The 21581-nt window shown below is 35.3% G+C and overlaps 1 protein-coding gene across 3 annotated transcripts in view; it reads left to right on the forward strand.

The window, feature by feature from the left end:
• Positions 1-21581, forward strand: part of Zbtb20 (zinc finger and BTB domain containing 20) — a 703280-nt gene that overhangs the window by 363699 nt on the left and 318000 nt on the right. For all 3 annotated transcript variants that reach the window (XM_090346050.1, XM_090346059.1, XM_090346067.1), the window contains one exon: positions 1841-1888. The gene's annotated coding sequence lies outside the window, so the exon portion shown is untranslated. The remainder of the gene's footprint in view (positions 1-1840; positions 1889-21581) is intronic.

Below are 21581 nucleotides of genomic sequence, written 5' to 3' on the forward strand. Positions count from 1 at the left end.
AGAACCATACAAGGCAAGGGCAGGACTCGCCTTTCAAGGTGCAGCATGTACTCACTGAGCCTTGCTTTCCGTAGTAACTGCAAGGCCCTGTAGCTTATGTAAAATAGATTATGCTACTTTGAACATTTTCTTTTTCATATGGGATTCATGTTTAGGAAGATCTGGAAAAATCTAAATTTGCTGTTCCCAAAGCTGAAAGAATTTAAAATTTTTAAACATTTTCTAATGTTCTTAAACCCTCAATCCTTAATTTTTTTCCTTCCCTTCATTACTTGTGACAGTGATGATAGGCATTATCTAATACTGCAACAAAAACTTCAGTCATTGACATAGCTCTTCAAGTAGAGTCATTTCACTTGTGCCTGGTACACAGAAGTCATATCATAAATACATTCCTGGTTTCCATGAGCTGGTTTGGCACCTCCAGTGGCTGATCCCTCAGAGCTTACATAGATAAGCAGTAAGCCATTCAAGTAATGAAGAGGTGAGACGAATCTGAGAACAGAAGTATTCCAATTCTAGTAGTGGATATTTCTTCCCATTTGAAGAGAAAGGGTTTATTATCTCATCTCATGCTTGATTGAAGTAGAAAATTTTAGAAGGTAGTTGTATACTTTAGTAGAACTGCTTCATAGTGGTCATTGTGGCATACACCATTGCTCATTTAAATACACAATTTTTGGCACGTCAGTTTAGTGAGCTTCATTTAATGTCATATGCAAATATGTTAGATACTCAAAATTTTTGGCTCTCTTAAATATATTTCTCTTGTTCTTTTCCTTTGGGTCCCTCAAATCTTGTCTTCTCTCATTTCTTCTGGACAATTATTTTTGGGCTTCTGTTATTTCTATAAATTTTAGGACAATGATTGAAGAAAAGTTTTGGCATGATATGATTCTTTTTTAAAGTACTTTATTGTTGCTTTTTAATATATGAACTCCTGATCTTTCTAAATCAGTTTTGGCTTAAGTGCTGGTCATTGCGAAAGCCATCATTCTTGTTCTGGGCTAGAGGTGGTCTCCGGGAAAGCCACCTGTGCCTTCTAAATATTTTCATGAAATTAAAAAGTAAAGCTTGTGGAATTATGAATTGGCTGGCTGCTTGTTCAGCAAGCAGTTTTAAAAACACAGATTACATAATACTGAAGAATTGGTTGCTCCACGGTTGAAGCTTTTTAAATTTTAATTTGGGGTTTGTTCTGTTATTCTGTGACTTGGCATAAAAGGTTTTAGTTTTTAAAGGGTTCAGTTTACTCTTTGCATTTGTCTTACTGTACTTGGAATATAATATTACACACTTTTATTCTCAAGAAGGAGAGGAAGGTCAGTAGCCCCAAACTCATGAAACCCTTAGTAAATTAGTAAAACTGTAGCTTGTTCACCCTCCAAAAAAAATTGCCCAAACTACTTATATCCAGAACATGAGTAACAACCAAAAACAAGAAATCAGTTTTTATATACAAACTATATAAACCAAAATATGGTAAGATTCAACTGGAGCTGTGTAAAGAAATATAGATTATTAACCATAAATATATCTTTCTCAACAAAGGTACTATGAATGACAGAAATAGTCCGCAAGTTATTCATAGCTAATTGGTAGCAGGTTAACAGCCTTCAAGTTAAACATAACAGTGGTTACAAGACCACTTTTCTCATGTACCAAAAAAGAGAGGATTCCTAAATGTAAATACCTTGCTGTCTATAAGGCATCACTGAGTCAAGGTACCAATAAATCAATAACTAAAAAATAGATTGTTTTCTATGATTTCCATGTTCCCATATATTTATTAAGATAGATACCTAATATTTATATTTATAGAGTACTGTTTTCATTTCAGAATGTCTCAGTGGCAGTAACTGGATTTTCCTCACAACCTTACTGGCTGGTGAGTAACTTTCATTATCTCTAACTTACAAGTCCAAAATACTGAAATGAAATGAAGTCAAATATATTTCTTTCACCTTCAAAAGAAAATTAACCCGAGGGCTGTGGTGAGGCCACTACCTCAAATACTGAATTCAAACAGAACATCTTATGACATTGGTAAGGATGAATGCTTTTCTATCCTGTTTGTACATTTGAAATACCACTGTAGGAAAAAAACAAGATCACAAACATGATCCCAAGAACTCACTGTTACAGATACTAACAAATATTTTCAAATGATTTTGCTATACAATACCAGAAATGTTTAGTAGATTTTGGGGGGAAGGTTTATTTTGTCGCCTTTGGTGTTTTGTTTGTTGTTGTTGTTGTTTGTTTTGTGTTGTTTCAAAAGAGATTCCTAAGTGGACAAAAATGGTATTCGGGTGAAAGTAAGCGGTGGTATTTCCTATGTGGAACACTTAGTTATTTACACATTAAGTAACACCCATAAAATCCTCCACTGCATTTTGTGATATCTTGAATAACCACTTGTATTTGATAATATCCTGAAATTTTGAATGCCTGTGCTTCACTTGCATCAGTCTTAAAAGCAGATACAATTACTCTTTCATATACCCAACAAATAGAGGGACTGGCTGCTCCGCTGGGATGTGTGTTTGTGACCCTATAGCCATGCCTCCTATTTACTAATTAAGAACACCAGCACCAGAGGGACAAGTGAGCATACTTTGAAGCTTTGTCTTGAGAATCTATTAAAATTTTTTAAACATTTGCATCGTTGTTTCCAATGATTCTTGACATTTCACTGGCTTGGAGCAAGGACAGTACTATAAAGTATACTGATGGAGCATCATCAAGTCAGACCAGGGCTGAAAGAGTTATTTCTCTAGAGATTGGCTTGCATTGAATTACAGCTGGCAACCATCATGGAGAGAAAGGAGGAGGAAAAGAGTGACTTCTCTGGCATCTGACCGTTTTCTGCTTGCCTCCATCCAGGCCAATCTAGTCACAAACATTATATTCATCCAAACCTTTAAGCTATACTGTTGACTTTACTCTATATGAATGTGCATCAAATGAGGAAAAGAATCCTTCAGGATATTAGAGATAGCTTTCTCACAGGGATTTTCCACATCTAACCCACTTGATCCACAGTTGTCATTCCTTTGTTTCTAATTCTGTTGCCTGCCTATCTCTACCTCTATCTTTGAAGGTATTTATTTTGTCTTTGAAGCTCACAAGCCCATAGGATCTGAACTCTTCTCCCTCTCAACTTCCATGCTGTACTTGTTCTGTTGCCTAAAAAGAAACTCCTACCCCTGGGATCCTCATGGCAAAAAGGACAGACTTACTCTATAATGTGTCCCTCCCTTCTCATTAATCACAAAATGATCTCATCACAGAGGACCTGAATTTCATAGTGTCCTGGCTTGAAGAAAAGTTGATTCCTCCCCTGTTTTTTCCCAACACACAGAAAGCTCGGTATGTTTCTATGATTAGATAAAAAATGCATCGATGTTTCTTTTTCTGTGGGTATATTTGAACTATTAGGGCAATGTTGTGAGTTTGCAGTTATTCTGTTTTAGCAAATGAAAAGCTCCTTGGGAAGGAAGAGCTCATCTTTTCCACTAATGAATAAATATTTATTTTCATTTAAAAATGATACATGCTCATTAAAAATAATTTGGAAAAATACATAGGGATAAAATGAAGAAAAATTAAAGTAATTATTCCTACAATTTAAATACAACCATTAATAACCATTTGATATATTTTCTTACTCTCCTTTTTCCCTCAGGATGTACTTTTTAAACATATGGTAATCATGCTTTCTATATAGTTTTATGTCTTGCTTTCAGAATTTAACCTAAGGATTTTACATGTAATTACATATTTCTTATAGATATCTGAAATGATTACATATTATTCCTGAAGAGAAATTGATCATTTAAACCAAATATCCATCAAAATCATTATTATTGTTATTTTTAACCTTTTATGTCTTTATAAGTCTTTGAATATGAATACTAAATGAATCAGTCAAAAAATAATGAATAAATGAATGAAATTTCAGATGAGTATATATTTCTATGTTGATTTCATGAAAAATTTCAAGTACATGAATATGATGAGATTTGCCATGATGAGTTCTCATGAACTCATTATCTGTTTTTGTGGAATGTTTCACTTATGTACTGTCAATTCCAGCTTTACTCCCTTCTTCTTCCCAAGTAAGCCCTGGACATCGTCGCATTTAGTTTATTAATATTTCAGGTTCATCAAAACACCTTAGCACTTAAAAAAGAACTTCAGGAAACTAGTTCACCATTGTATATAGCAGTATTTTTTCCTTAGTGACTTGATATTGTATTTTCTAATATGTCATGATTGCTTATAGAATCTCATCAATGTGTTTCATAATAATCATAGGCATATCTGTAAGTCAAAGTACAACTTGGTTGGCTGGAGAGACATGTCATAGACTTGGCTATATTTCTTGAGGAAGCTTCTTCTTTTGGCAATATTTTTACTCTTTTTCTTTCCCTTTGTTATTACTGGATATTTGCATTCATTGTGTACATTTCTTTATCTGAGGTAACAAGAAAATACAGTCCTGTTTAGACTCCAGTCTGATTACATATCAGTCTACCCACAACTAACCTATACAAGAAAAATACAGCAGACCTACTTAAACCCAAGTTAACATTGTTTCCAAAGTTTGTAGTTTACTAGAAGAAGTAAAAAATATATGATGGGTACATAGCATTCTTTAAGATATCTGAAAAGGGAGAAATTGTATAACTGTCTGAGTCATATTTTTTAAAACTATGTCTAAAGGGAAGAGATGGTGCACTGGAGAAAAATGGCTATGTGTATTCCTCTAGTTCTTTAGAGAACTTTCTTTGAGATAGCTTTCCATGGCTATATCAGATTGTTCACAAAATGAATTCCACAGATAAGAAATGCTGAGTTTTGTCTTGTCGCGTTGCCTTTGAATCATACATCAATAACTGTTTAGTAGCAATGTGTTGTCCAACAGGTGTTTTACACTCATCAGAAATTCAGGATGTAAGTAACTAAGTAACATACTGCTTCGATATAAACTGAATTTATGTGTTACTCTGGTCTATTTAATCTTAGGAACACATTTTCCATTGGCCTCGAAAGTGAGTAGATAGAATATTGATGTGTCTAACTCTTGGGGAAGAAAAAAATAGATTTTTCCACCACACTAAATCTCAAGAAAAATATGATGGTTTACAGTATGGACACATACAAAATATTTTTTAGCTGAAGCTGGTAGGGAAAAGCACATGGAAAAAAAAGTAATAACATAAGCAATAAACTATCCCAAGCAGAGAGCATGTGTAAAATTTGCTTTACCGTATGGGGCAACTTACACAAATACATTTTTTCTTTTCATTTCTTTTTAACATCAGTTTTCTGACCATTTGTTTTTTATGTATCCTGGCTTGGCACCAGGATAGAATAGCAGCAAAATTTCAGAATTGTAGGGCTTGGCATTCAATCAGTTATCAAAAGAAACAGTAGATAGGAACTAACCATGGTAAAGGTACGTTTTAGTCTTTAAGGGTAATTCACTGTGATCTCATAGGCCCATATTTAAAGGCAACTAGCATAATCCTCTTTTTTATGATTAGTTCAACGAAACTCCAATAAAGATAGCTTTACTTATCTTTTCATTCTTTTCTTACATGTGGTGTTCGACTATTATATGCTTTGTTTCATGTAAACCTGTATCAAACATAAAAACTTCCTTTCACTGCAAAAATAGGTTTGTTCATGATTCTTTATAGATGTTATATTATACACTACACCAAAACCATCAAAGCCTCAGTGGTAACAGCTATAATAAAATAATACTATAAACGATAGTATTTTCTTCATGGTGAGTGTGTGCACCCTCTTATCTCCTTATTTAAGGACTTTTTGGGTCCTCCTGTTTTCTTACTTGTGGTTACATTTCAGCATCCTTAAGCTATAAAGCAAATGCCCTTTGAATAAAGTGTTGTACATTCTATCTCAGCCCTCCTGTGTAAGTTCAGATTCCTGATGATTCTGCTTATGTATGACAGAGACTTTTATTACTCTTTGCCTTGGCAGAATTTTCATTTCAAAACTTAAAAATGTTAGTAGTCCCAAAGGGGAGGAGACATTTCTTCACATCACCTGGTCCTTCAAGCTTCTTTCAGGGTAATTCCTGTTGGATGTGTGGCATCCAAACATGTACAATTTCCGTGTAGGTAAAAACTGAAGTATCCCACCATGATATCTATCTCTGGTGAGTCTGCTTCATGTGAAGTGGTAAGGGAAGAATGAAACCTGACTTAAAAAGAATATTCAAAAGGAGGATGTTATAGCCAGTTCAGTTTTTTTTCCACCTGGAATGCTAGGGAAACCTCCATTATTAAAAACAAAAGAATGTTTGCCAGTCCTGGGGCTTGAACTCAGGTCCTGAGCACTCTCCTTGGGCTTTCCTCAAGGCTAGAACCCTACCACTTGAGCCAAAGCACCACTTCCAGCTTTCTCTATGTATGTGGTACCAAGGAATTGAACTTGTGTCTTTGTGCATGCTAGGCAAGCACTCTACCACTAGGCCAAACTCCTGGCTCCCATAGCTCCATGATTTTTGTCTTGATTGGGAAGTACAGTATACAGAATATGCTTTGGAGATTATTTGCTTTTTGCACTATGTTCCATCGGAAGCCATGTTAAGCTTCATAGACAAGTGATTCTGTATGCTGTGTCCTTCTAACATGCAATGAATGAACACCTTCTAGTTAAAAGTAATTTGCTTTCTGGGTGTTTGCTGGCCACTCTGTGAGTCAATTTAATGTATTTGTGGTATAGATAGGTAACCTCTGAATACTAGATCTAAAGATTGTTGACATTAATTATTTAAAAACACTTGAACTCTTAACTATTTCTCTTTCTTTGTCCACAAACAAATTGATTGGTTAATCATGTCTTTGTTTATTTTTTGTTGTTGTTGTACATACCAGAAAGAGAAAAGGCCATTTATAAGAAGTAATTACAATGGCAAAATTCTACTTTCTCTGGCTGTTGTCATTTTCTTATGTTTGACTACATCAAGATCCATACTCTTAAGAAATCTGGGAAATCAGTTTTGCTGGGAAAGTAATAGAAGAAAAGAATAAACCCAGTTCCAGAATATGATGTCAAATACAACTTGTCACGATTACAACAATATCAACAATTTTTTCAAACCTTGTTCATCCATTTAGGCAAGCCTTTGATTTGTGGTCATTCCTTGATAATAAGGGCACAAAACAAGCTCCAAACAGAGTAGTTTTGAGACCTCTGGAGAAGGCTACCCTCTTATGAGGATGTAATGGGTCTGCTGGACTCATAGGATCCTTATGTATTTCTGGGATAACTCATCCAGTCTTTCCTAGAATCAAGACTCACACAGTTTCCTCTTGTCTTTTCTTTCTTTCTTTTTGGTAGAAGCCATTGAACCCAGGACGTTGCACTGAGCTACATCCCAGCCCCTCACACAGTTCTCTCTAGATGTAGAAAAAACAAAAGCAAAAACAAAAACCACCAAGACTAAGCAGACCTGTATGATTAACTGCAGGTCATATTTTCAACCAACTTTCCTTGATTTATTTATTTCAGGAAACTTTTTAAGGTATAATAAATGTGAATCACTACTTTTTCTGCCTTTCCAGCTTCTTTTATATATTTTTAAATTTTATTCATTTAAGCCAAGAGAAATCGGATAGATCCTGAAGGGCCTCGTGCATATTTGCATGTAGTCCAAGATTCACTCCCTTGCAGGAACTCAGGTTGTCAACCAGTGATCTTGTCTTTGTCTTTTCTCATGGTTCTGCCTGTGGCGCCTGTCACTAGCAGTCAAATAAGGACAATTTTACCATTCTCTCCTGCTGCTCTAATTTTTTTTTTAGAGCCGGTACATGAATTTGTTATTCTTTATAATTCCCTTTGAAGTTGGAAATCCAAGGGGAATCTAAAACCGACCAGATGTTTCTGCTGCTGGAGAGGGGAGAGAGTAAGGATTAAGTTTAACAGAAACTTGGTCTCCAGGAAAAAAAAAAATCAATTCAGCTGGAAATCATCTTTAAATGCATTCATTTGCTGACTATCTGTTAGTTAATTTGCATTTACTAGTCCTTTGTAGGCAATAACACCTATCGATTTACTCTGGGGGAAATTCATAAATTTTGTGAACAAATAGATTCCTGTTGTGATGTGCTCAGAACTGTTTCCATTATGCAGTTTTAGTTCTGTTGCTCTGCACAGTTTCCTCACACATTTTTACTGATAGTGAAGCATCACTATCATGTCACATCTGGTTGAAAGGTCAGTTTTGCAAACTGTTTCAAGAAGGTGAGGTCAATACCTATCCCCCCGGGGGTGGGGAGGAAAAGAAGACCAAATTGGGTAGTGTTTTTGGAGAATGTCACCCTTTTAGAGTTAATGTAGGTCAAAACAAGAGAGAATGATTAAGACCTTCCAGAATTAAAAAGAGATAGGTCTTGTGGTCTTTCCAGGACTGAGTTAACATTGCAAACAATGTGAATAAATAAGTTGGGAAATGAAAAATGATAGTGAAGCTAAGCCTAGTAAAATACCAAAGAAACATGGATATCTTTGAAATAACATTTTGGGGACTCTTAAAATGAATACCCAAAGCTTCAGCCCCCATCCATACATAAGGTAAGAATGATTAAAATAATAGAAGAATCTTAAAAAAGAATCTTGAAACAAATCAAAATAGTTCCCCAATTTGCTTGATGCTTCCCAAAAGCAACAGATGAGATGAATGTTTTATTTGTTCATGTCCAGTGTAACTCCTCTGCAAGTCCCAGCCATCCCTAGATTCCAGGAGAACAGAAAAATCTGAGTAACTGCTTCCTTACCTTGCTCAGTGGATTAAATGTTTGGAAACATCATTTCCCACATCTCACAAGAGCATAAGGGATGAATACTCTCCACACAGAGTTTCTATTACTCAACCTATCTTATTTTTAAATAGAGAGTCTGAGTTCTCAGTAATTACATTAAGCTCCTTAAGCCACACACATCAATTGCTTATACCGTTTTAAGCATTTTTTCAGCCTTTCGAAACAGTAGAGGAAAAAGACAGAGAGAAATCACTTAGCAGCTGATTCACTTATTTTAAGCAGCTTTACCCATTTTAAAATATAAAAAATTCAGGTCCTGGAACATTGGGTGATTTGAATGTTCTGTAAGGATTTTTTTAAAGATTTTTTTTCAAAATCATGTGTTTTACATTCAGGAACCTGGATTTTCAGTTTAGCTCTTAAAAAGTATAGAAAACAGGGAGTTTTGAGCCTAAACAATTTCTCTTTTTCATGTATTATTATTACTATTATTCTTTTTGGTCAAAGCAGATGGTATGAAAAGCATTTATTGGTCTCACTGCTGACAGAGCTTAACCTAATAATCCAAGACTTGGAACTGGTGTTTCAATAATGGAAACACTGTTTGAGGTATTTTCCATTCAAAGCAGCATCAAAAGTTTTTAATTAACACCATCAGAAATTAATAGGCCAAATGCAAGACAGGGTTCCTACATACCCCACTACTGGGAACAAGGCTACAAGTGGAATCCATTGTGTATGTTTGTGTTGTGTAGTGTATTTTTATTTAATTATTGAATTCGAGTCCCAGCTGCACATCGCATGGCTGAGCTGGGAGAGGAGAGAGTGAAACCTGCAGAAAGCAGCTTCACTCCAGTTTCATGTTTCTCACTGATTATTGTCCTGAGTTCTTTGTGATTGTAATTGGTTAGAAAGTTTGAAATTAGCAAGTCCTTGTCATCCATGAAGGCTTTGAAATCAGGAGGCTTGATACAGCTATCAAGCCTGCAGAAGCCTAATCTCTTGTGGGGCTGAGAGCTCCAGAGCCCTGAGCATTCTCAGTCCACAGGCTCTACCCCCTTGCCATTCACTACCCACTGGAGGGCCTTGTCTTGGAAGGGGGCTTTGTTTGGGGCCCTTTCTTTTCTATCACTGAAGCCTAGTGCAGGATGAACAGATTTTAGACTGACTAATGGAGCTGGGAGGCCATTGGGAATAAGAGCAAATGAGAAGAAGGCTGCAGTAGATGATCAAGGGAACAGGGAAGAAGGAAAAAGGAAAAGAGCAAAAAAAAAAAAAAAGAATCAGGATATAAGATGGAAAGTGCTTTATAAATATTGACAGTTGGTTTCTGAGCTCCTGAGTTTGATGTCTCAGAATGGAACTTGGTGACAGTCTCAAGGGCCCTGGGAGACTTCTTCCCCACCACCTCCATATTGTTAAAGGGAAGACACATTTGTTCATAAAAGGACAATATAACCTACACCCTGCTCTTCCTCCCACCACATTTTTAGGAATTAGCAATATAATCCTTTCCTTTATAAATTATTCTAGGGGAATGGATTTATCAACTCTTCTGTAATCACAAAAGTATTAGTGTTTAAATTGATGCTGTGAGCTCCAAAACAACATTCTCCAAACTTCTCAGCTGCTTGGTGAATTGCAAAATGAACTGGACTTCCTCTTTGTAGCTGCTTGGACCAGGTTGTCATTGTCACCAATGATGAAATGTTTCTAAAAGCTCACAAGTCTTAATAACTTTCTATTAAGCAGACTCATTTAGGTTGAAAGCCTTCAAGTTTAATATATTTCAATGCAATCTTTCATTTCTTTGACTTTCTCCTCTGCCTTAACAGAAGACCAACCAAAATGCAAGTCATAAAACTTAGTTTCATAAATTTAAGGTAGAAAAATTTTCTGTCTGTCCAATCATGGCAAAATGATGCAAATGTGGCCATTTTTGGAAAATCTCCCTAATGCCAAGTTTCAACATTTCTTCATACACTCAAAGGAAAATCAATACATCCAGAGGATACATCAGACATCTAGAGGATAATAATCTTGCAATGCATGTCAAGATGTTCATAAGAACTTATTTCTTAGATGAACAGTGCCTAATTTAATCTCATAGGATTTGACTTGCAGAAGTCACAGGTACTTTGTGTGTGATATAATTGAGTAAAAAAGCTGGCATGCCACCTCTTCTCCCCCAGCCAATGCTTTTAGAACACTACATTATACCCCTTGAAATATTTGTCCACTACAATAGCATTTGCACCTGACATTCTGACTTAGTACCTCATTTCAACTCCAATCTCAGAAGTCCCTGAATCTGCCTTCTGTTGGCCCACACTTCCAGCTGAAGTATCCTTTTATAAACTGCCACAGGATCTTCTCCCATGCTAAGCAACGGGAAAAAGAGGGACCTGAAGAATAGATCCTACAGTCTGCTTTGTTTGGTTTCTTTTTTTTCCACATGAGTATGTTTGAAAGGATAATACACGTCTCTTTGTTGCTGTTTAATACACATTGTGAATTATTGCCAGCTTATGGTATGTTCCCAAATTGAGATAAAATCTCTATTGCTCTTCAAAAGAGAGTTACACTCTAGGAATGATAGCGCTATTTGCCATCCTTTGAAATATCTTATCAAATCCAATGGGATTCTGGTACTTCTATGTGCCTATGAAACCATTCTAGAAAGACACGTGTTAAGGTCTTAATAATATCTATTTTCTAAAAGAAACACAAGATCCAGTGTATTCATAATTAGCACCAGAATAGAGTTAGTTTCCAAGAAAGAGATCAATGAGGCTCCCAAATACAAATGACAATGAGATGGAAACTTCAAAACCTGATTCCTATATGTCTAAAATACAGATTATTTCTAGGGTAAAGTTACCAAAATCATTACCATATATATCTGTGTGCACATGCTCGCTTGAAGTTAGGAGGGCTTGGGTCCTGCCCCTGTGGTATTTTTGCTCAAGGTCAGCATTTTACCACTCGAGCCACAGACCCACTTCCAGCTTTTTTGGTGGTTAATTGAAGGTAAGAGTCCTACAGTCTTTTCTGCCCAGACTAGTTGTGGAACATGAGACTCAGATCTCATCCTCCTGCATAGTTAGGCCTACAGGCACATACCACTCGAGCTTAACTAGGATGATCACTTTGATACCGTAAGATATGCCTACTTTGGATCAAAAAAGGTAAAAGATTAAGAGTATTCCAGGAAAAGGCCCTTGAAAAATTTCAGGTACTTTATCTTGGCCTTGAGTTTTTGTGCTAGCCAACTTTTTTCTCTTTTGTATCTATAAAAACTCATCAATCTTTACTTTACAAAGATAAATTAAAGTTACAGAATTTCTCCCCAATAGTGTCTATAGTCTCTGCTCATATCATATCTGCAAACATTCCTTTCATCAAAAGAAACGTACCTCAAAGCTCAAAGTCAAAAATTAAACCATACCCTGAAAATTACAACAAGGAATGTTATGGTACTGTATGGTATGGTAGAGTAAAGTTGATGAATTTAAAGCAATATCACTAAAATCAAGTAAAGAAATGGAGAAGATAACACAATCTATCACATATATTAGTTTGAATTCAGAAACAAATGGTTTGAGTAAATAATTTAGAAATCCTTGTTTAGTCTAGAGGCTTTTCAGTAGAAGATAATGGCACATTTGCAATCAAAATATATCTAGCCACCACAGTCTTTCTTCCTGGATTACTTTTGAGGTCCTTAATAATTGTAACCATTGAATAGAAAATTGGGGTCAGAGAAAGCACACTAATTAGAAATGAAAAGCCTTAGATTCTCTTTAAGCTCCATCACAAAATAAGGATAAAATTGCATGTAATGCTTTCCCTCAGTATTATCATCTCTAAAATAGGAATGTGGCCTGCACTGGCTATTTTTCCTTATGAAAACAGGCATTAATAGGTATTGTAGAAAATATAAATTAAGCTACCAAAGGACAATTCAACCTGCCTATAATCATTCAAAAAGAAGTTGGCTGATATACCTTTCTGTTTTCTGTGAACTTATATGCCTTCTTTTCTTTTGTGGTAAAGCATTATATAAACTTGCATATTCAAATTTTATCACTCAAAAGTGTACTATGAAAATTAGTTTAGAACTGGTTTGTTATATTTCACATTTTCTGTCTTCATTTGTTTGAAATTTAAAGGATATTTAAGCAAAAATAATTTGAATATAAAGACTTTATTATTAGTATCATTGGAATTATAGAATTTGAGAAACTAAAGAAAAAGAGGGACATTGAGAAACTGAAAAGAAAAGCGCTAACATTTTATAAAGGCCCACTTGGTGGCATGCCATGTACTTGGAACTTTATGTAAGCCATTTCATTTAATAATCCTTTTGAACTAAGATGTATTATGGCCTGATAATTAGACACTGGGAACTTGGTCTATGCAGTCCATCTGAATAGCTGCTAACTAGTTTTGTGACATGAAAACTTTGTCTTCTCTTTTTCTCATTTCCTCTACCATAAAATGGCAAGAATGATAATAATAGCACTACCCTTTAAAAAATAGTTGTAAAGATTAAATGAGATAGAAATACAAAATGTTTAGGACCAAAACAAATAATAAGTATTTGCTATTATTTTGTATCTTTCTGTTTTATCATTATCTTCAAGTTGTTATAGATATGATTCAATACAATATGTAAGCTTATGAGTACAATGTGACTTATACAGTGTCACCCCTTTCATTATTCTCCATCTATACCAACCTCACATAGTCACTCAGTTTTTCTAATTTCATTTTCATATAGCAATACATAGCATTCTACCTCTCCATTATCTCTTCTATTAAAATACAAATTCAGATTGATTTTACCTTCTTTGTTGTAGCAGTAGATTCTAAAAGGAGACAATAACATGTATATGCAAATGATTAAAGACTTACCTTTTATTAAAAATTCTGTCTCCCAAGTCTTCAAATAATTGATATCTGGGAATTTAGCTTATATTGTTGTGCTCAGTTATGAATCTCTTTAAAATGAATACATACTAGCCAATTTATTGAGAATAGTATAAGTTTGAAATCTATTACTTGTCTTCTTGAATGTTAATCATTTCTCTTTTGCATTATTATTAGTTTGTTTTAAAAACTAGTATCACTAAGTATGTTATTAATATATTTTGCCAATACCACAAGCACTTATACATTAGCATAAGAAAGTCATATAAATATATTAAAACTAGATGGTGCATGCTAGATGGTGAAGTAGTACATTTGTCAGACTTCTTACCTTAGCTTATCACCTCCTTTCCTGAATTTAGCCTTGTCTGTACTCAGTTGATATAGTCATTGTTTTTTTCACATCAATAACAATCATGAAAATACAATGTTTATTTTTATCCTATTGATTTGTAAAAATTTTATTCAAGTAAACAGAAAACATTTTTGTCAAGTGGCCTTTAGTGTCTTCTCTGGGCATATAAAATTATTGAAAAAATTAACAAGCAAAGAACGAGTGATTGAATTCATAAATATCTTATTCATCTAATGGTTACTGAGCATTGCTTATATCAGTGTGGCATTTGAATATCATTACTAGGCTATATTCATCAATGCACCATGTTTCTTATATTCAAATGATTCTAGGCCAAAATCCTCAGGCTGTTAACCATCTAAAGTTGAAAAGGAGGATACTTAGCCAGGCACTGATGACTCAGACCTATAAACATAGGTACTCAGGAGATTGAGATCTGAGGATTGTGGTTCAAAACCAAACCAGTCAAACATATCTGAGACAGTCATCTTCAATTAACCAGGAAAAGTCTGGAAGTGAAAGTATGGCCCAAATGGTACAGTGACAGCCTGAGTGAAAAAGCCTAGTAATAGCCTGAGACCCTGTGTTCAAGCCCTTATACCAGTACTAACTTACCAGAGAAGGGAGGAAGGAAGGAGGGAGGGAGGGAAAGAGGGAGGGAAAGAAGGAAGGAGGGAAGGAAGGAAGGAGGGAGGGAGGGAGGTTGGGAGGGAAGAAGGGAATGCGTTCTATTTAAGTGTTTGAAGTAGAAAATTCCAAGTCTATATTTTTTCAGATAGACTTTACAGAACCATTCATTCTTATATATCGTTTTAAGTTGTATTGAGTTAATAATTTCTAAAGGACAGACTATTAATTAAAGAAAACAGTTTTCAAATCCAACCTTTAATAGTAGCCCAATTATGTAGAATTATTTATAATGCCAGAGAAGATTGGTCTGGATTTATTTGGAGTCTGCAGTATATGAATGACCACAGAAAGTTAACATTATGCAATTTACTAAAGATACATTCATGACATACGCACTATGTACTAGATATTAGAAAAGAAAACAAGAAGATGCAGATCAACTCCACTCATTCCATCCATGAGGAGGTAAAGGAGCTCTTCCACTGTGTGGCTCACTGCAGTATTTTTGGCAGAATGACATTCCCCTTGCACTTCAGTTGTTTTTCTTCTTGCTACTTTTCTCTACTTACTTGAGAAGATGTGGCTCTGTGCAAGTTCTGTCTGTGCATTTTAAAACACTTATTAAAAAAAAAGAAGAGTGGAAGCAGTTTTAAGAGTAATGCTGGTATAGTTGGTAATGCAAGGCACTGATGAAGAGGTACTTTTAAAGTTGAATATGTTCTTATTTTCTTGTTTGTTAATTTTTAAAGTCAATCCAAACATGAAGGAAAAAAATCAAATTTTGCCAATTTGAAAAGAACAAAAACAGCTGAACCTCCTTTTAAAATTTCTAGGCTATTATGAGAATATTACAGACAAAAGATTGTACATGAAAGATTTTTTTTAAAATCAGGTTGCTTTGCTTTTCTTTAGGCACTTCAAAAGTCTTTGTCAGATATGAAAAAGAAATATAGTCAAAATGAAGAGTAAATATAATTAAAACGGCTCCTTGCCTTGACATATAAGCTTCTTATGGGCAAAAATCTGTATAAATTTAATACTATGAAACTTGGGCTCAAAAGAAGTAATAGAAAGAGTGGGCAGGCAGAAGTTTGATTTTTACAAAAGTAGACTTAGAAAATTGTAGTAAGTAAAATGACATTAAATTCTTAATTGCTTTTGATGAGAAAGTTTGAGATCTATGGTATTTTTTTTAATTTCTAGGACTTGCCATGTGCCTGGCTCACAATAATCTCTTTTTAATAGTAAATTAATGAATTATATTAGATAAGCCACATTCGTTTGTTGTAAGCACAAGCTCTCTGGAAACAGAAATAATTAAGATCTCAGTTGAATGGAAGCTAAGAACAAATATTTATTACATTTCTACTTTAAATCCATTGTTTAGTTGGTAGCATTGAGTTGCAGTTAAGGGTTACTTTTTTTTAGCACCTTTGATTTGACCTCTAATGAGGACATAAATAAATTAAGGTTATATAAAAAAATGAAGATTATTGACATTCAGATATTCACAAGTTTTGGGGGGAAATTTTCATAAGATGAGGTCATAATACATTTGGCCAAATTTCTAAACAAGTTCTTCTAAAGAAATAGTTCACTGTATTTTTAGATATCTATATAAACATTATACTACTTTTAATAATAAATGATTGTAAGTAATCATGGGGTTATTATAAAAATTAATGAATTATATTATTTTAATGATACCCAGGACATATTATAATTTATGAAGCCCTATGGGAAGCAATAAAGATGCATATTGATAGTTTTTTCTTCCTTCTTTTTTTCTTTTTGCCATTCATGGACTCATGGCCTGGGTACTGTCCTTGGACTTTCTCAAGGCTAGCACTATACCACTTGAACCACAGCACCACTTTTGCCTTTTTCTGTGTATGTGATACCAAGGAATCTAACATCCAGGGCTTTGAGCATGCTAGGCAGTACTCTACCACTAGGCCAGGCTCTGGGCCCCATTTTCTTTCTTTATTTATTTTGTTGTTTAAATTCAGGGCTTACATGCTTCCTAGGTAGGTACTTTACTACTTAACCCATACTTAAAGCTCTTTGTTTCCTGGTTATTATTTTTAAAATAGAATCTCACATTTTGTCCCTGGCAAGTCTGCACAGTGATATTCTTGCTTCTGCTACCCGCCATAGCTGAAATGACAGGCTCATACTATCATACTCAGCCTTTTCCATTAAAATGAGATCTCAATGAGTTTTATTATTCTAGTGGCCAAAAACTGCAATCCCTCCAGTGTGAGCCTCCTGCATAGCTGGGATGACAGGCATATGCCACTCTGCCCATCTTTTTCTATCAGCTCAGGAGATAGGGTAGAAAAAAGGAGCTATATCAGAGGATTCCATTGTTAGATTGGAATAAAAAAACCAAAATCAGTAAAAAAAATTTCTTTATGATTTAGCTGCCTTAAGATAATAAATTTTAGGTTAAAGGAAATATATGGTTCATTTTGACTTCTCTGCACACATAAAAATATATATGAATGCACACAAAAGCACTGAAAGTGTTGGGAATGTTCCAGCATGGATTGTACTATCACATTTGATATAGTTCATTAAGAGGCCAATGGAAAGCTTAGTAGAAAAGTGTTTAGAAATCCCCACACACAAACACACACACACACACACACACACACACACACACACACACACAACAAAACTCTAAGCTTTCCAGTGAGAAGGAATCTAATAATATTCATTGACAGGGTAACTATGAGGAGTAATTATCCCAAGATGTGTCTTTTAGACAATGCTTTCAGTTGCCCCAACTTTGATGAATAAGAGGAAGAAAATTTCAAGGTGACTAGAAGACCAGAGCATCAGTGATGGTGTTAGTAATACAGAAGGAAAATATCTCTGTCAAAGAAAGATGAATATTTAAAATGTTTTAGTGAAATTATAGGGGCAGCACTCAATAGCAATGCTCTTTGCTAATGACTCCCACAAAAGTGGGCATGTTCTCTTTCTTCTGCCTTTTCTTAGAGCTACTTTGAAGTCAGAAAGATCAAACACCAATATTTTTATATGTGCATATCTTATGCATATCTTTATTAAACCAACATATCATATACAGAATATATATTAAGCAATATGTATTTCATGCCAGTTTTGTTTAAATAAAGACATATCTAGCCAAGCACAGGTGATCCTGCTATAATCTTAGCTACTCAGGATGCTGAAATTTGAAGATCACAGTTTAAAGCCAGCTGGGGGAAGAAAGTCTGTGAGACTCTTTTTTTTCCCATATATTTTTTATTGTAATTAATAGAAGGGTTACATTATATTCACCAGATGCAAGGTGCATTACTTCACAAACATTGATACCCTTTCTCATGTCTTGGTCCCCATTTCCCTCCCCCCATCCAGTCTGTGAGACTCTTATCACCAATAAAGTATTCAGAAAAAAAAACAAAACACAGAAGTGGAGCTGTGGCTCAAGTGATAGTGCACTAGCCTTGAGCACAGAAAGGCTCAGGGATAGAATCCAGTCCCTATGTTCAAGTCCGAGGACCAAAACTATATCAAACTTTAAAAAATACATTTTGGGCCAGGAATTTGGCATAGTGGTAGCTTGCTTGCCTATCAAGCATGAAAACCCGAGTTCAATTCCTCAGTACCACATACATAGAAAAAGCCAGAAATGGTGCTATATGGCTTAAGTGGTAGAGCTCTAGCCTTGAGAAAACCCAAGGACAGTGCTCAGACTCTGAGTTCAAGTCCCAGGACTGGCAAAAAAAATACATTTCTACTTTTTATTCACCAGACAAAAGCAATTACAATTCTGACTTTTAATTTTTTACACATTTACTCACTCATTCATCACTGTACCTTAATAGACAGATAAAAGCTTAACATAAGAATTTATAAGACATTTTGAGTTTTACTTATTTTATTTTCTAGTGATCATTCAATGTAGTTTACAGTTGCTTTTATTCAATCATTATGGGATATTTTTTAATTAAGTCTTTAAACCAGGAGTTAATCATCAAAAATAGAACAAGGTGTCACATGCTTTGTCACTATTTATGGGTGTATTTGTTTTGCTTTTCTCTGTCTTTTTGCTTACACATTTGAACCATTTTGTGTTGGAGCTCTAAACAACTGTTAACGCTATTCCTTTATAAATGACCATATCTGGCCTGATTAGGAGAAAGTGATTCGAATGCTATATAACTAAGCAGAGTAACTACACAACTGGCTTTGGGCATCTGGAACGTGTGTGTTGCAGTTCACTAGCCATGTACCCAGCAACTCGAGAGGGTGGAATCAAGTGGATCACAGTTTGAAGTCAGCCCAGGCATGCATGCAAAACCTCTTCTCAACTTAAAGCTAGGATTTGTGGCATGTGCCTGTCATTCTGACTATGTCAAGAAGTTGTGGATTCTAGAGTCCAAAAGACACTGGAGAAAAAGTGAGATGCTATTCAGGAAGCTGAGATCTGAGGATCAAAGTTCAAAGCTAGCCCAGGCACAAAAAGACCTGAGACTCTTATCTCCAGTTAACCTTTAGAAAACGGGAAGTGAAGTTTGGCTCCAGGGTAGGGTGGTAGCCTTGAGCTGAAGAGCTCAGGGACCATGCCCAGGCCGAGTTTAAACAACATGACCCACAAAAAAATTATGCACACACACACACAGTACAAAAAGGGCTTGAGATGGGGTTCACCAATGGAACACCTTCCTGAAATGTCTAAGGCCCTGAGTTCAAACCCCAGTACTGAGAAAACAAACAAACAAAAGTAAACAACAAACATCAATAAAACCCTACCTAGCCTTTTGCTTTTGCTTTGTAGGATTTAAGAATAGTGTAAGAACTGATGATAGCAGACTTATGGGAGTATCTGCACAAAAATATCTCTTCCTGAGGAGAAAAGATACCTTCTGGACATTTGGATTCACCAAATTCAAATCTGAAAATACAGCATGGTTTTCTTAGGATTATGCAATGCTTCAGGATGTATACATAGGAAGTCTAGTTAATTATAAACAATAGATTCAGATATCACCTGGAGCTTCATTACTCTAGATACAAAAAGTATTACCTAAAAATCAGTGTTATGAATATATTCCAGCTAACCAGAAGCATAGTCAAGTATCCTAAAAACGCTAAATTTGAGATATTGCATTGATGGGGTATTTCCATACAAATAGGAGAGCAAAGTGTATAAAAACCCCAGGACTTATGGCTGAGTTAGAATTACAATGCAGCTGTCATTTTTGCATTTCTTGGCTTTCATGAAATGTTACCAGTGATCCTCTGTCATTTAAATCAGTTGAGAACATGGATTTATCTTAATATTCACCCTTTGTTTCCCCTTTTTGTGATAACAGTTATGAGATATGATGATGTAAAGTGTTTCTCCTTATAATGGCTTCAGCCTTGTCCCTTGGCAGCCTAAATCTTCCAGCTAATTCACTGATCAGTTAAATAGTGGAGGTTATTATTATTATAATTATTATTTTACATTTATATAGCACTTTCCTCCAAGGGGCTCAAGGCATTTTATACACAGTAAATTACCAACTAGGAATTAATCCTTATATCACCCTGTGGGGTAGGTACAGTCACATAAATTAAATCCTACAGAAGTCTTGCCTATGTTATAACTCTCAGCTCTCCCCACTCCCCATCGCCCAGTGACCCTGTCCTACTTACCTGAAGCTAAAGCTCTATGCTCTTGGCATGGCAAGGGATGGCTTGGAACATGATCTTTTCCAAAAGTGTTCCTGTATATTTACCTTAGTGTTTGGAGTTACTTAGAGAATAACTCTCATGAAAGCAGCCTGATACCTATGTCCTGAACTGGTTTTTCACAGATAAATTTTACCTCCATGGTTCAGTTTAATCATGACATAGGACAAAGCAAGGTGGAGTTCTAAAACTTTTGTGTGTACAAAACATCACTTGGATGAAAAATTTTAAATCAGATTCCAAGACTCTGTAGCCCATAGAAATGTTCATTTAATATATCAGGAAGGGGCCCGTGTTTTCACTGCAGGTGATTTGAGGCAGGTGGTGTTTACTGAGTTCTAGAAACTTGATCTGACTGAGGAAGAATTGTTAGCAACTAGTCTGTGTCTCAGAAGAAGGCAACAGGTCACACTACTTGCCAAAATCTGGGCAGGAAACCGTGTTTGCAAATTCCAGAACCCAAACTTTTATTAAAGGCATGCAGTGCTTTCAAGAAAGGGGAAGTAGAGCCACAAAGGAAACAATATTTAAATGAAAAGCAAAGGAAACATGGATAGATCTGCATCTGTGACAGTGTGCTGTCTTAGCCAGGAGCACCTTCAGCTACAGGGTAAATGACAACTTTTTCTTGGCAACCTCTAGTCAACAAGTCAGTCTACTAACCTCAGAGGCACCTGTATGCTTTGCAGTGTTCAGTAGTTCACCCTGCCCACAAAATGAGTCTTCTCCTTAATAGGTGCTGCCACCAAAATATAAATTGGATTGTGCCAGGAAGGCCAGAAAAGCCTTTTTAATAAGCTTCCTGTTTACGGGAGTGAACCCTTTATGAGATGGGATGGGTTTTGCATTTTTTATTTGAGCATTCTTACTCCATTTCCAAGGGAGAGAGAAAAAAATCTAACAGGAAATGGTTATGAACAATTTAACTATTATTTTTCAATTTAATATTCCATTTGGGGCAATTTCATTCATTTTTTTTCATGAATTAATTTTTATTCAGTTTTCTTCAAAAACTGGGACAAAGCATTATAGGAAAAACTGCAGACAGACATAGTGGATCCAACTTTTTTTCTGTTTTAAATTTCTTACTTAAAAGTGTGAGGATTCCATGGTAAAGTTTAGAGGTGCTTGTGGGATTTATTTGGGGTTTTCAG

Source organism: Megascapheus bottae, chromosome 1 (genome assembly GCF_031878675.1).
Source record: "Megascapheus bottae isolate mThoBot1 chromosome 1, mThoBot2.hap1, whole genome shotgun sequence".
Classification (NCBI taxonomy): Eukaryota; Metazoa; Chordata; class Mammalia; order Rodentia; family Geomyidae; genus Megascapheus; species Megascapheus bottae.